Here is a 12,703-nt window from a genome sequence, read left to right as displayed (position 1 = left end):
TGCTCTCAAAATCTCTTCTGATAAAAAAGGTTCTTGATCACAAGTTATTCTATAAATTTATTTGCATTTTTTCTACATTCTAAAAATTCTCATAAGATTACAAGTGGTTTTTTGCAGAGAGGGTGTTTAGACCTGGGGTTTTTAAAACTTTTTCACCTTTTTTGAGAAATACTTGTCTGATAAGGTATAAAACTTCATCTGTAATTTATAATTGGCTCAGAATCAAGAAAATATTGTGAGTTTTTTGCTTAGTCATTTTCAATGGATGACAGGCAGATTATTACAGAAAATGTCTTGATTAGTCCCTTTTTGATTAGTCATCTCTACCACAAAATTATCTAATTTTTCATAGAGCTTAAATGCATGACTTGAATTAAAAAAAAAACAAAAACAAAAAACAACACCTTATTGGTCTCAATCATTAATATTTCCAATTCTTTTTGAGTGGAATCCCATTTTCCCTCTCTGTAGTTGTGCCTGTGAGGGAACGGGAACATTGCATCTAGGCACTCCACCCTAGGATGCCCCTCACCTAATTTTGCCGTACCCAAGGTTTGCAAAGAGGCAAACTGCTTTTCACAGCTCTGCTGCTATGTCTGGCAGATGTGTTGAAAAGTCTTACCTAGGATCATAGAATCTGACAATTCAAAATTGTTCTCATATCCTCAAATCCCAGTCTGATCTCTGACTGCCTATGACTAGACTATACCTCTCATGCTCACAACTTTTCTGTAGATGGTATTAAATGATTTTATAAAAAACAATGTCTTTGTGTGCCTACATATATGTGTAGCTGAATATGAAAAGTAACACAGGGATTCTGGATGCAATTACCTTTCAGTCTTTCAGATTAATTTGTTCAGTGTTTCAGTTATCTTTTCACCTTCCTTTCCTCTTTGCCTTCAAATCAAAACACAAAATCTGTAAACCCTGAATGCAAACTTTATTCCATACTTTACTCATCTTTCTGGGAATGTAGCTTGTAAGAGATATTAAGCTTTTTGCCAGACTCTAGGTGATAAATCATTGGTTAGCCATGAAGAAGGAGGCTGCCTTGCTGTCATGTACACATTAAAAAAATGTCCTCTGTATAGCTTGATGGTCTACTTTAAAGCAGAATATCAACTTAGGATGTCATGATTTTTACTTCTGCCTTTCAAATTGGAGATTTTGCAATGGTTTCTTTGAAACTAAAGTTACCAAAAAAAATTCTATTGACATGACTACACATTACCTCACATTAGTTTATTCAATTTGTTGAACTGCACCATTGCGTACTTACACTTATTCTTGTTCTCACTCTTCCCTGATTAACTGAAAGTGACTTACTCTAGATTTAAATCTAACCATAATGATACACTGTATCATTTAAGTAAAAGAAAATTTAGTTCAAATCAAAGTTAGAGTCAATAACTTGAGCAATATATTCCTCTTATTACTCATGTTCAGTTTGCTATAATCATCACTGATTAGAAGCAGCACACCAGCATTTAATCTAAAAACACACACTTTTCCTAATGCCTGACTCCTTATGGTTTTGTGAGACAGAGACAGTAAAAGCCATAAAAGTCTCACAAAGCTATGATGCACTGGGAATAGTTCAAAATCAGAGTCCAAAAGTTGTGACCGAAGTGCGGAACAAAAAGCAGAAGAGCAAAAGTTCTCTGCAGCTGACAATTCCTTTGAACTCTCCCCACAGTTAAACAGACTTTAAAGGAGAGTGCACAGCTCAGGAATTGCTGTAATTTTCTTGCAAATGAACCCTTACAAGAAATGCCACAGCCAACAGACATTTATTTAATCCTGTGTTCATTGCTCATTACTGACAGGATTGATAGGCAAGTTAAGGCTATTTGGCTCCTGTGTTTGCTCATCAGCTGGTAAGAAGAGCAGGTAGCTGATGGACAGCATTCAGGCAAGTAATCCATAAAGTGAGTGCATAGGTGATTTAAGGAACAACAGCTGGAAATAAAAAGAGATGGCTTGTGCTAAGATAAGGTGTGTGTTTGCCAGGCTTGGATACGATAACTTTTTCTTGGGTGGGTGGGCAGTGATCAGTTTTGAGTCATAGTGAAAAGTTCCATCAGTGCAGGTAGAGCTGGCAGATCTCCTAACACATGGGAAATCTTTTTTCTGAGAAGGTCAATTAGTGTTTTCTGTGTCAAAAGAGCAAAGCCACTGTTGGGAATAATAAAAAGACCATTATGTGGCAGAGCTCTGCAAGCCTCCAAAAGGTTTGAAGGCTCATATTAGGGAAGCCTCCCTAAGCCTTTTCTGTCATACGGAAGAAAAAGGTATCCTGCAAATTTGTACTCTGATAATGACTGCACTGGAAGGCAAACTCTCACCATGAGAGATGGCCTAAGAAGAGAGTTTGAGGCTGATTGTTAGAGGCAGCCTTGAATGTTTAAACAGGCAGATCATGATGGGAGTCAGTGATGAAGTTCAGTCCTCTCTGTCCTCATTAGGCTTGGATAAATAAGCTCATCTGGTGAGTACAGAGCAGTTTTTTCACCTTAGATTTCTGTGATCCATGGTAAAAACACAAGGATATAGCATGCTCAGAAATGTGGGATGTTAGCCTGAACAACATCTGGGAATTGCGCCTGTTGCGGTTTTATGTGGAAATAGAAATGAAAACAACATCAAAACCAGATCTGGTTTAGAATACAAAAAATAAAGTTTCCTTAATAGGATGGGAAATTCAGCCTGAGCCACTGCATCAGGTCTTGAAAGTCTCATATTTAACAAATCCTAGAGACAAAAAGGCAAGTCATGCTGGAGATCTCTTAATGCCCAGACTTTAAGCAGAGAATTGGATTTGGATGGATCTTGTCTGGCATGTTAGGCCATCCCCATCTCGTAAACTTTCAGACTTTTAGTCTCAATATTGGCATAGACTAATAGGAAGATTTAAAAGAAATTATGCTGGCAAGGAAATAGACAGAAAAACACTTTTGCTTGCATGAGGCAATCTGAGAGTTTAAAAAAAATGTATGGAAGCCAGAATGACTGCAATCAAAATTAAATATTTTTAAAGTGTCTTTACATAATAACAAAGCCTATTTAAATGAAAAGATATATAAATAACTCAGGGCTAGACCAACCAGATGAAACTGCAGTATAAGAAGTTGCAAATAAAAACTAATGATACATCTATAAATGGATTTAATCCCTTTCAGAGAGATAGGAAACAAAAAAAAAAAAACAAGACTTGTGAAAAGACATTTGAAACATAAAGTACAAATAATTTTGGCAAAGTCCATTTTAAAGTGCTTTTGTTAAAGAGAAAAAGGAAAGAATAAGCAGAGGATAGGATTAGAAAGAAGAGAATAATCACCACAAATATTTGCTGCATTTTTTGTCTTGTATTTTTTTATCATTTTTTGGCTTCAGGTTTTAGCTTGTACCTTTCAATATGGTGTGGAATGCCCAAAGGACTTAGCAGAGTGAGGCTGATGAACAGCTTTCCCACATGTGGGTTTTAATGAAAAAATCTTTGTGGCTAATAATCCCTTTGCAAAGCAGAGCTTTCAAATATATTCAAGATCTTCATCTCTTGGGAGTTTTTGTGATTGGGAGAGGGAAGTGTTTTCCTTGTGGGAAGTATTTTTTTATTTTATAGTTCCCGTGCATTCTCTGGTTGGAAAATCTGCTAAGAAGTTGAAAGCAAACTCCATGGGGGGGTTTTCAGAATCAAATTACGGAAAAGAAATCCATTTTTAACATAATGTTTTTAATGCTTGAATGTTTAGGATATTTTAACTATAACCATTTAAACAGACGGTTCTCAAAAAAAATTGGAAAAAGTAATCATTTTACATCAATCAAAAGAAATTTATTTTGGGTTTCATTATTTGGCAAGAAATCTAAATGTTCATATTTGTCTCAGTAATTTTTTTAACTTTTTTTTTTCAAATACTTGCATATTTTCATAAACTTTTTCTTCATGTATGCCTTTATAACATTATGAATCCATTCTGATGAACTTAATTACAGTCAGCATATGGGGACTTGCAGAACAGATATTCACCAAATATGCCTCCTCAGCTCTTGTTACAAAGCAGTAGCTCTGAGTTCTTTAGTTAGTAGATTTGGCTACTAGCAAAAGATGGCAGAAGTACCTCCCACTGCAGCTTCTCAGTTCAAATTGTCCAAGTGACAATATGTCCCACTGGCAAGTAATTGTTGTCTTACAGCCACCTCTTCCCCTCTTTTTAAAAAATTGCTGAAACTTGAAAATCCTGGTTTTAGTCTGAACCCATGGGGTGTACACATTAAAAAACCCACTTTTTTATCTCTGATTTTTTCACCTATAAACCTGCTGCTTCCTGTTTTCCTGAGAATAAGAAAGCAATTGCATTTGTAATACAGGTAATCTCAGAGGCTGAAGATAAGTGAAAACTGGAAATAATTGAAGGCTGTATTCTGTCTGTGTTACAGTCTAGAAGCTTAACTTACTTTCAAAACCACCCAGAAATCTTTATCTGAGTGAGGAAGAGCTAAGACATAGCCTGATGCTGACCTGAGGAACTGTGAAGGGGAATACCTATAGACCAAAATTTGGAATTTGGGTAAATTTTCAATTTCGAAATCAACCACACCTGTCAAAGTTAGACTTTGACACACTCTGATGTTATTCTAGATCTAAAATATCTATTTTTTATACAGATAAAATGCATAGGATTTATTAGTATTGTCATGTAAAAGGTTTTTTTCTGGGTTTTAGTTATAAGAACTATAAGAGATAGACAAAAATTTAGTTTGTGCTCCTAGTATAATAGAAAAGTATTAGAATATTTCTACGTTTGTGGGGATGCATATTTTATAATATTTTTCCTAATAGCTGTGGTGGGAAAAAAATGCAAATTTCATAATAAGATATGTTAATGACACCGTAAAAGTAGGAATTTCATATGCTTCTCCCTATGCCCTTGGAATGTAATATGTAACATTAATAAGAGAGTGATCAATAATCAAAGTAAAGTAAAAAGGATGATTTTTAATAACAAGACTTTTAAGTGTAGGCTTGGAGCTTGCTTCATGTAAGCAGAAGAATAGGAGTTAGACTTGCTTGATTAACTGCTTATGGAACAACTGTTGGCTGTAAAAGCACATGGCTGTGAAAAAGGCAATTGTTTTAAGTCAGGCAAGATACATCCAGAAGATATATGGAACAAAAAAAATCCTATTTATGGAAGCCTGACATAATTCCATGTGAGAAAGAAACTCTTTTATTCAGATGTTATCACCCTTCAAAAATGTTTACGGCTGAAACAGATTCAGAGGAAGATATCTAAGCACTGAAAATGGAGAACCTATTTTTAGATCCAAGATGAATACTGCTCCTCTTGTATGGCTGGGTGAGATGACAATTAAGAGAGGAAAGGGTTCCTTGGGTGGTGTTCTTAAAAAATTGAGGAATTTATGCACCCATCCACCACAGTCACAATCAGATTTTCTTTTTAAAATCTCACTGGCAGCTGAGGTCGGCAAGGGAAGATTTTATTTTGTATTTTACCTTCAGGTAAAATTCATTCAGTGTCAAGATAACATCTACCTTTAGTACGCTCTGCTTTACCTGATTCTGTATTCATGGAAGTGATTGCATTAATGGATTGGCCATAACTGGACATACAAATAGTCCTCACCTTTCAAAATTCCTTGATTTTAGTTTGTTGTTGTGTTCCCCTAATGAGAAAATATTTTCTCAAATGCAGGTGGTGAATTTTGGGCTGAGTTCCTGTATACATCAAGGACTACAAGCTGTTGAACATTTGTAGAAAAGCGGGTTAAAAATTTCAGAAATGGGATGGGAAAGTACTGCTATGTCTATGTTCTTCCCTCTCGTGCTCTGCAATTTTGTGATCTTCAAAAAAGATTATTTTTATGGGAAACCTGCCCTTATAAAGTTTCTTGGAGATTCTGGATGCAGTTGTCATGATGTAAGTCCTAAGACTGGTTAATAATGCAGATGATATCTCACCCTTGGCTGATATTTGAAGTTCATGGCCATCAGTGTAAGCATGGTAACACCTTGTTTGTTTTTAATTGCATTTTCAGACTTCAAAGAAAAGTGGGTAATGTCTGGTCCCGGTAGATTTTCAAAACAAATTGCGGTCCTGTGGTCCCAATGACTATATTCTCCTCTAAATGACTATATTCTCCTCTTAATCAAAGCACAAGCATTGACAAAGACCTCTTGCTACCATGGTGATAAGAGGATTGTCCCCCCTGTCTGCTCCCACAGTTTATAAACATGCCCCTTCTGCTTCTTGAGATTTAGGCTCTTTAAATCATCACCAGAAAAAAAAAGAGTAGAAATTGTCATTATCATATTTTGTAAAAATAATATTTTTTGCCATCTGAAAATATTCTAGGGCATCTGAAATTAGTTGTGGTATTAGGTTGCTTTCATTAAAACCTTAAAGTAATTACAAAAGAAAAAGATGTGTTGAAAGAAATTAAAGTCTCAATGCAACCATGAGCCTAGAGACCTATGGATTTGATTAATGAAACATTTCAAGGGGATCTGATAAATGAAGTAAGCATTTTAATTTAATTATATTAGAAAACCCAAATGTTTAAAACATAATCTTACTATTTCACTCAATACAAACAATTAGCTTCTTCCTAACATATTATCTACTACATATTTGTCCTAAAGTACAGCAACCAGTGAGAAATTTTTTCATGTCTGCTGATTTAGAGTGATCCCAGGGAGCACAATACATACAAACAGCAAGCTTAGAATATTAATGTTTCTTTGAATATGATTGAATCTTCACTTTGAGGAAACATACTGTTAACTTTAAATAAGTAGCACTTATCCAGCAAATATTTTATGCACAATTCTTTCTGTGCATTCTTTTAAACTCAGCTGTAACAGCCAGAACACGTAAAGAACAGAGAAAGTACCTAAAGCTGTTAATTCAGATGTTAAGCACATTAGCTTACATTGAACAGAATCATAAATGGTCTCTGGAAAGTTCTTAATTCAAAGACTGTGTTGGCCAAATGAGGGATTATAAGAAACACACTTTAAAAAAAGTATTTTTTTCATCAGCTTCATATTATTCAGTTTCATACATGCTCATGTATTCTCAGTTTGTCTTCAAAGTTTTAGATTCAGGTAAAGAAGAAGCTTACAATTACTCTATAGGAATTTCAATTATTCAGATTTTTCAATAGATGTATCTGAACAAGTATACATGATGTTCAGTTATCACTGTGAATCCTAGGTACCATAAAAAGCTTTCCATTATTACTTGACACTTTCCACAGTTTCTGAACAACAAAATACTTTATTCTGATGATTTTTTTTCTCTGGAGCTGTGTAGCTCAAAGGTAAAGCTTCTAATGCCAAAGCAGCCTTCTGAGACAAAGCTTTGCAGCAATATTCTTTAATAAGAAATATTAATACACCTTGACAAAAATCTTGTTATTCTGTACTCTGACTATGGTGTTTATTCTGAAGTTCAATGTGTTTCCTGAACCCTCCATTGAAGCACTCAGTAGATTCTCAATCTCTTTTATGGGACAAGAACTCTATCTGTTCTCCCACAGCTCACTACTGTACAAACATATTTTTTTCAAGGCTAATTTTGAACTTGCAGTAGTTTGGTTGTTGTATTGATCCATTTTCAACTACTAGGTGGTCTGTTATCCTGGAGGCAGGTGTGTTGCAAGATTATTTCTTTCATTCTACCAACCATATATTTTGATAAAATTTATAAGTCTATAGTTTTGAAAAAAAGTAGTCCTGGCCTACTTCACATACATATGGAACACTCTATGTATCTATTTTTTTTATAAATACCACATAATTCTTATTACCAAAGATAACTAAGAGCTATTAAAAACAGCAGTCATGATCTATTCTAGCAGCCAACTGCCTCTTGAAAAGGTTATGAGTTAGGAACCAGAAGTAAATGTTCAGTACAGATAAATTAATTCAGCCATGAAACTTAATCTCAATTACCCTATGGCTCCCCACCACTGACAACAGATAGAAAATAGGGGGAGTTGGAGCATAATGAATCATCCTAACTGAAATGAATAAATTATTGCAATGAATTTGTACAACCAGGGCTTTAGAACCTGTTATTGTGAGAAATGTCTTACTGCTGATTGTCCATCTATTCAGATTCTTAAGGAGGCATTTCTAGTTAAGTCTTCTTGACTTCTAAGGAGACCTAAATCTAGTTGCCATCATACATTTTTTTCAAGTTAATTCCAGAGCAGTATTTTGATTAGTATATTCTTCCATTCTTGTCTTTATTCTCCACTTTCCTCTAGCACTAGTCAGTTTCAAGAATTCCTGAAGTGCTGAAAAGAAATTTATTTTGGTTAGTGAAAGAATTGCTCAGTAACAGAATAGGCCTTTTAGAACACCTTTCCTCCAGTTTATTTGGCCTAGAAGGGGTAACTGAAAAACTGCTTCTCTTCAGGACTAAGGTGTAGATTAATTTTATGATCTGAGCCTCTAGAAGAAATATTTATCAACTGGGGAATTTTTAAACCCTAATCCAGACCACGATCATATTGTGATATGCCATTATGTTGCAGGGAGCCTACATCTAGAAGAAAGTGAAAGACAAATGAAGAGTTCTGCCAAATGATTTATGAACTCTACTGAAACTACTGCTTGCTTGCAGATGTAATCAACAATTTGAAGGGACCAGAAGAATTTTTGTAGTAACTAATTTGCAAGGATGAAATTACTTTGAACAGTGTCTACAGACTATCAAAGCACGTGTGGGTTTCTTTTTAATGATAAAATCAATATGCCATTCTGCTTTACTTCTTTTGTTCTACAGCTATACCTCAGTCTGAGTTTATGCCCTGGAAATACACTCATTTCAGTTGCACAATAAATATATACAAGTGAAGAAAGTGCAAGCAGTTGAGAAGCATGGCACAACAAACATTTCATAAATGTGATTTGTCTTCCATTGTGAATGTGTTTAACAAAGTTCATAAATAGACCCGGGTGAAATGAAGAATAAAAAAATGGGAAAAAAGGAAGAAAAAAGAAAAAGAGGAAAAAAAAAATAAAAACAAAAGAGTAATGAGCATTTTTACCAGTTAGTATCTCAGTTAATTCGGCTTGTGTAAGCATAGAGAATCAAGGTGGATTTTAAATTGCCCTGTGACCAAATATTTTTTAATAGAGGTAATTTATTTTGCATTTTTGAAATATTTGTTTATGGAGATACATGAATCACAAAGAATAACAATAAATCCTAGTTCCTAGACAGAGAGTTAGTTTTAGAGTTGCTAAAGAACAATATAACTAATTCATCCTTCTCTCATCCCCTCTCTCATTTTTGTGCCCTGTAGAGACTATTTTTGTTGACTATTATGTCACCTTGATTGTTGCCTTAGAGATTTTAACGCATTCATATTTTATTGGATTATTTGTACAGGGTTTTTTTAAGACAGTTTTGATTCTGAGGCTAAGAACTCACATTGCATTTAAAATATGATTCATACTTTATTATTACAGCTATATATATTTGATGCACATTATTTGAACATTCCATTGGGGATTTTAGTACAGCAGATTCTTCTAAATATTAGTGTTATATCAACCACACAAAAAATCCTGTTAGAAAAAAATGTTAAGAAAAGGAAAGTAAATTATTTTGAACAAAGCTTTGAAAAAATTCAGTATACAATCAGCACAATTATGCAAAATCATGCCTTTTTGTGGTTGAAAACAGGATCTGGAGACTGCAGTATACAAAAAGTGAGCTGCATGAAAATCTATTGGTCTGAATAACAAGGAAAAAGAAAGTTCCATCTAATATAAAGTGAATGTCAAGGCATTTGCATAGGAGGGAGAAGGTTCTGAACTTTTTATTGTGCTGTTTAAAGCATGACCTTTGCTTCTATGCTGCAATTGTTAATGTACGTGGCAAAGAAGCTTACTAGTAAAGACTCCAAATCAGACAGGACAAACCTTCAGAGACCAAGATAATTTACCCTTAAAGTCCATATGCATTTCCTCAGACCTGCATTACGAGAGTAATCTGCTGCACAAAGAAAGGAAGAAGTAATAACTTCCCTTCTTTGCAGACTAATGATCACTGCTATACTCCCAAGTGTTGAAACCCCCTGGTGGTCTCAGTTTTGTGGAGAAAGGTTTTTATTTAAGGTATATGAAAATGAATCAAAATGTCCTTGATTCGCCCAATCATTATTTGGTAAAATCAAAGAATCTTATGAAGTGAGTTAAGGAAAAAAATCTCTTACAAAGAAAAAGCAAGTATGTTTATGTTCATATTATCCATTGACCATGCACGTATATAATTTAGTATGACAAAACACCTGAAAGAAGACAGTGATACTGGCATGAAAGTTTACTTAGGTGAATGGATCAACTCAATGTCTAATTTTGAGACATCAAGTGATCTTTTTGTGATCTTTTGATCTTATGTGATTTTCTCATATCACATAAAGAGCCAAATGCCTTATACTTTTTGTGCATAAAAAATTGCTGCTGGCTCTTTGCATTAGTCTTCTATAACCACGAAATCATGAAAAGAATATATTTGCAGTGTTTGAGAAATTTTATTCTATTTCAATATAAAAATTCTGCAAGAATAGTTTAATTGTGTCCCTACTTTTATACTTTTTTCCCCTACTATGATGTACTGTGATAATGGATTTTATGGAGCAAGAATTGAACGTAAAAAGCATAACTGATATTGTATTTTAATTCCTAGCTGGAAATTTCCAAAGTGTTTTCCCTGTCGAAGTGATTACCATGTTCTAAAATCTCTGTAGGTATCTTATAATGCTCTGCAACCTTTAATTATTGAACACATTTAGGTAAAGGGGAAATAAAAAAGACCATGCTTGTGCAAAAATAGTTTTTCCTGAATAACTAAAATCCTTAAGGGGAAAGTAGGGAGCAGGAGATATGTATGTTCATACATTAGGATCTTTGCCATAAAAGGCAAATCTGTTCTTAATCCTGAAATAAATTCCTGTTCCATTTGGACGTAACTTTTTCTTAGAACAATTGTTCATGTACCCAAAGGTACATGAAGGCAGCTAAAACCCATCTTTTGAAGTTCTTTTTCTTACCAAAACCTTCTTAATTTAGTTATGATAATAACAATTGTTTTAACAAAATCCATTGTCAGTTTTGGAGGCATACGCTGTGCAATGAGGAAGATCTTTGACTGATTGGTATAATGCAAGATGTCTCTACAATTCTGATATACTCCCTAAAAATAAACGCTGTTAGATGTTATGTCCATACTGAATCTTAGTAAAGCATGTCCTATGTCAGTATTTCACAGTATTCAATAACAAAATTCATCAAGAGAAAATTACTTGTGTTAGTGATTTTAGTGTCTTCCTAATTGCAGGTAATTCAACTTAGTCCAAAATGGGTAAATATCAAATGAAGAGCAGGAAATAATTTCCTCTACAACTGGACTAAAGAGACATATTATAAGTAGTTGAAAAGCACGTCAATATCTTTGTTTTCTTTGGCTTAAAGGAGGATCCAAGAAATAATAGGCCCATCTGTCTTACTTCAGTATCTGGGAAAGTTATGGAATGAATACTCTTGGGTCAGGCACAAGTCAGATGAACCACAGAACTGGGAAAAACCAGCATGAATTCAGCAAGGGAAAATATATTTGACAAACCTGATTGCCTTCTATGACAAAGTAACCTGTTCACTTGTTGTGGGAAGAGGTGGGAATTGTCCACCTGGATTTCTCCAAGGCTTCTACCATGTTTACCTACAGCTTCCTTCTGGAGAGTGATGTGGTATGAGCCAGACATGTGGTCGGTGTGCTGGGTGGGGATCTGGCTAACAGGGTGCACCCAGGGGGTGGTGGTGAGCAGCTCATTTTCAGACTGGAACCTACCACAAGTGGGGTCTCACAGGGATCTGTGTGGTGTCCAAAGCTGTTTAAGATCTTGACAACTGATTTGGATAATGGGATTAACTGTAGCCTGATAAAGTTTGTCAATGATATCAAACTGATTGGGGAAGTGGACTTCAGAAACAACAGCAACCCAGCAGGAAGACATGAATAGTGGAATAATGCAGGACAGGAAGAGTGGGTTAACCAGAACCTCATTAAATTCAACAAGCACAAAGCTAAGGTCTTGCCTATGGAAAAATATAATCCAGGAATGTAGCATGGTCAAAAATCTACCTGATCTTTAGAAAGGAGCCTGGAGGTCCTGGTGGACGACAACAACAACTCAATATGAGTGAGAATTGTGCTGTTCACTTGCTGAAAGCCAACAGGATGCTGGGTTGCATCAACAAGAATGTCACCAGCAGAGATGCACTCTACCCACTTGTCAGGCCCCACCTAGAATACTGTGTTTGGTTTTAGTTCTGACAGTAGAGAAAAGATGCAGACAGGCTGGAAAGAGTCACAAAGATGATCTAAGGACTAGGAAGCTTGACATACAAGGAAAAAGAACTGGGTTTATTCAGCCTTGAGAAAAAAGATTTAGGGGAGACCTTTTTATCATGTTCCTGTATTTAAATGGTGGCTATAAAGAAGAAAAAAGGCTTCCTTTATACAAGGAGTCACATGGAAAAGACAAAGAATAATGGGTACAAGTGACTCCTGTACAGATTCCAAGTAGACACAAAGAGCAAATATTTCATAATGAAAACAATCAGCCACTGGAATAATTTCCCCAGGGAAGTGGTTGGTTC

Source organism: Serinus canaria, chromosome 2 (assembly GCF_022539315.1).
Source record: "Serinus canaria isolate serCan28SL12 chromosome 2, serCan2020, whole genome shotgun sequence".
Lineage (NCBI taxonomy): Eukaryota > Metazoa > Chordata > Aves > Passeriformes > Fringillidae > Serinus > Serinus canaria.
Note: the sequence above shows the minus strand (reverse complement) of the source record.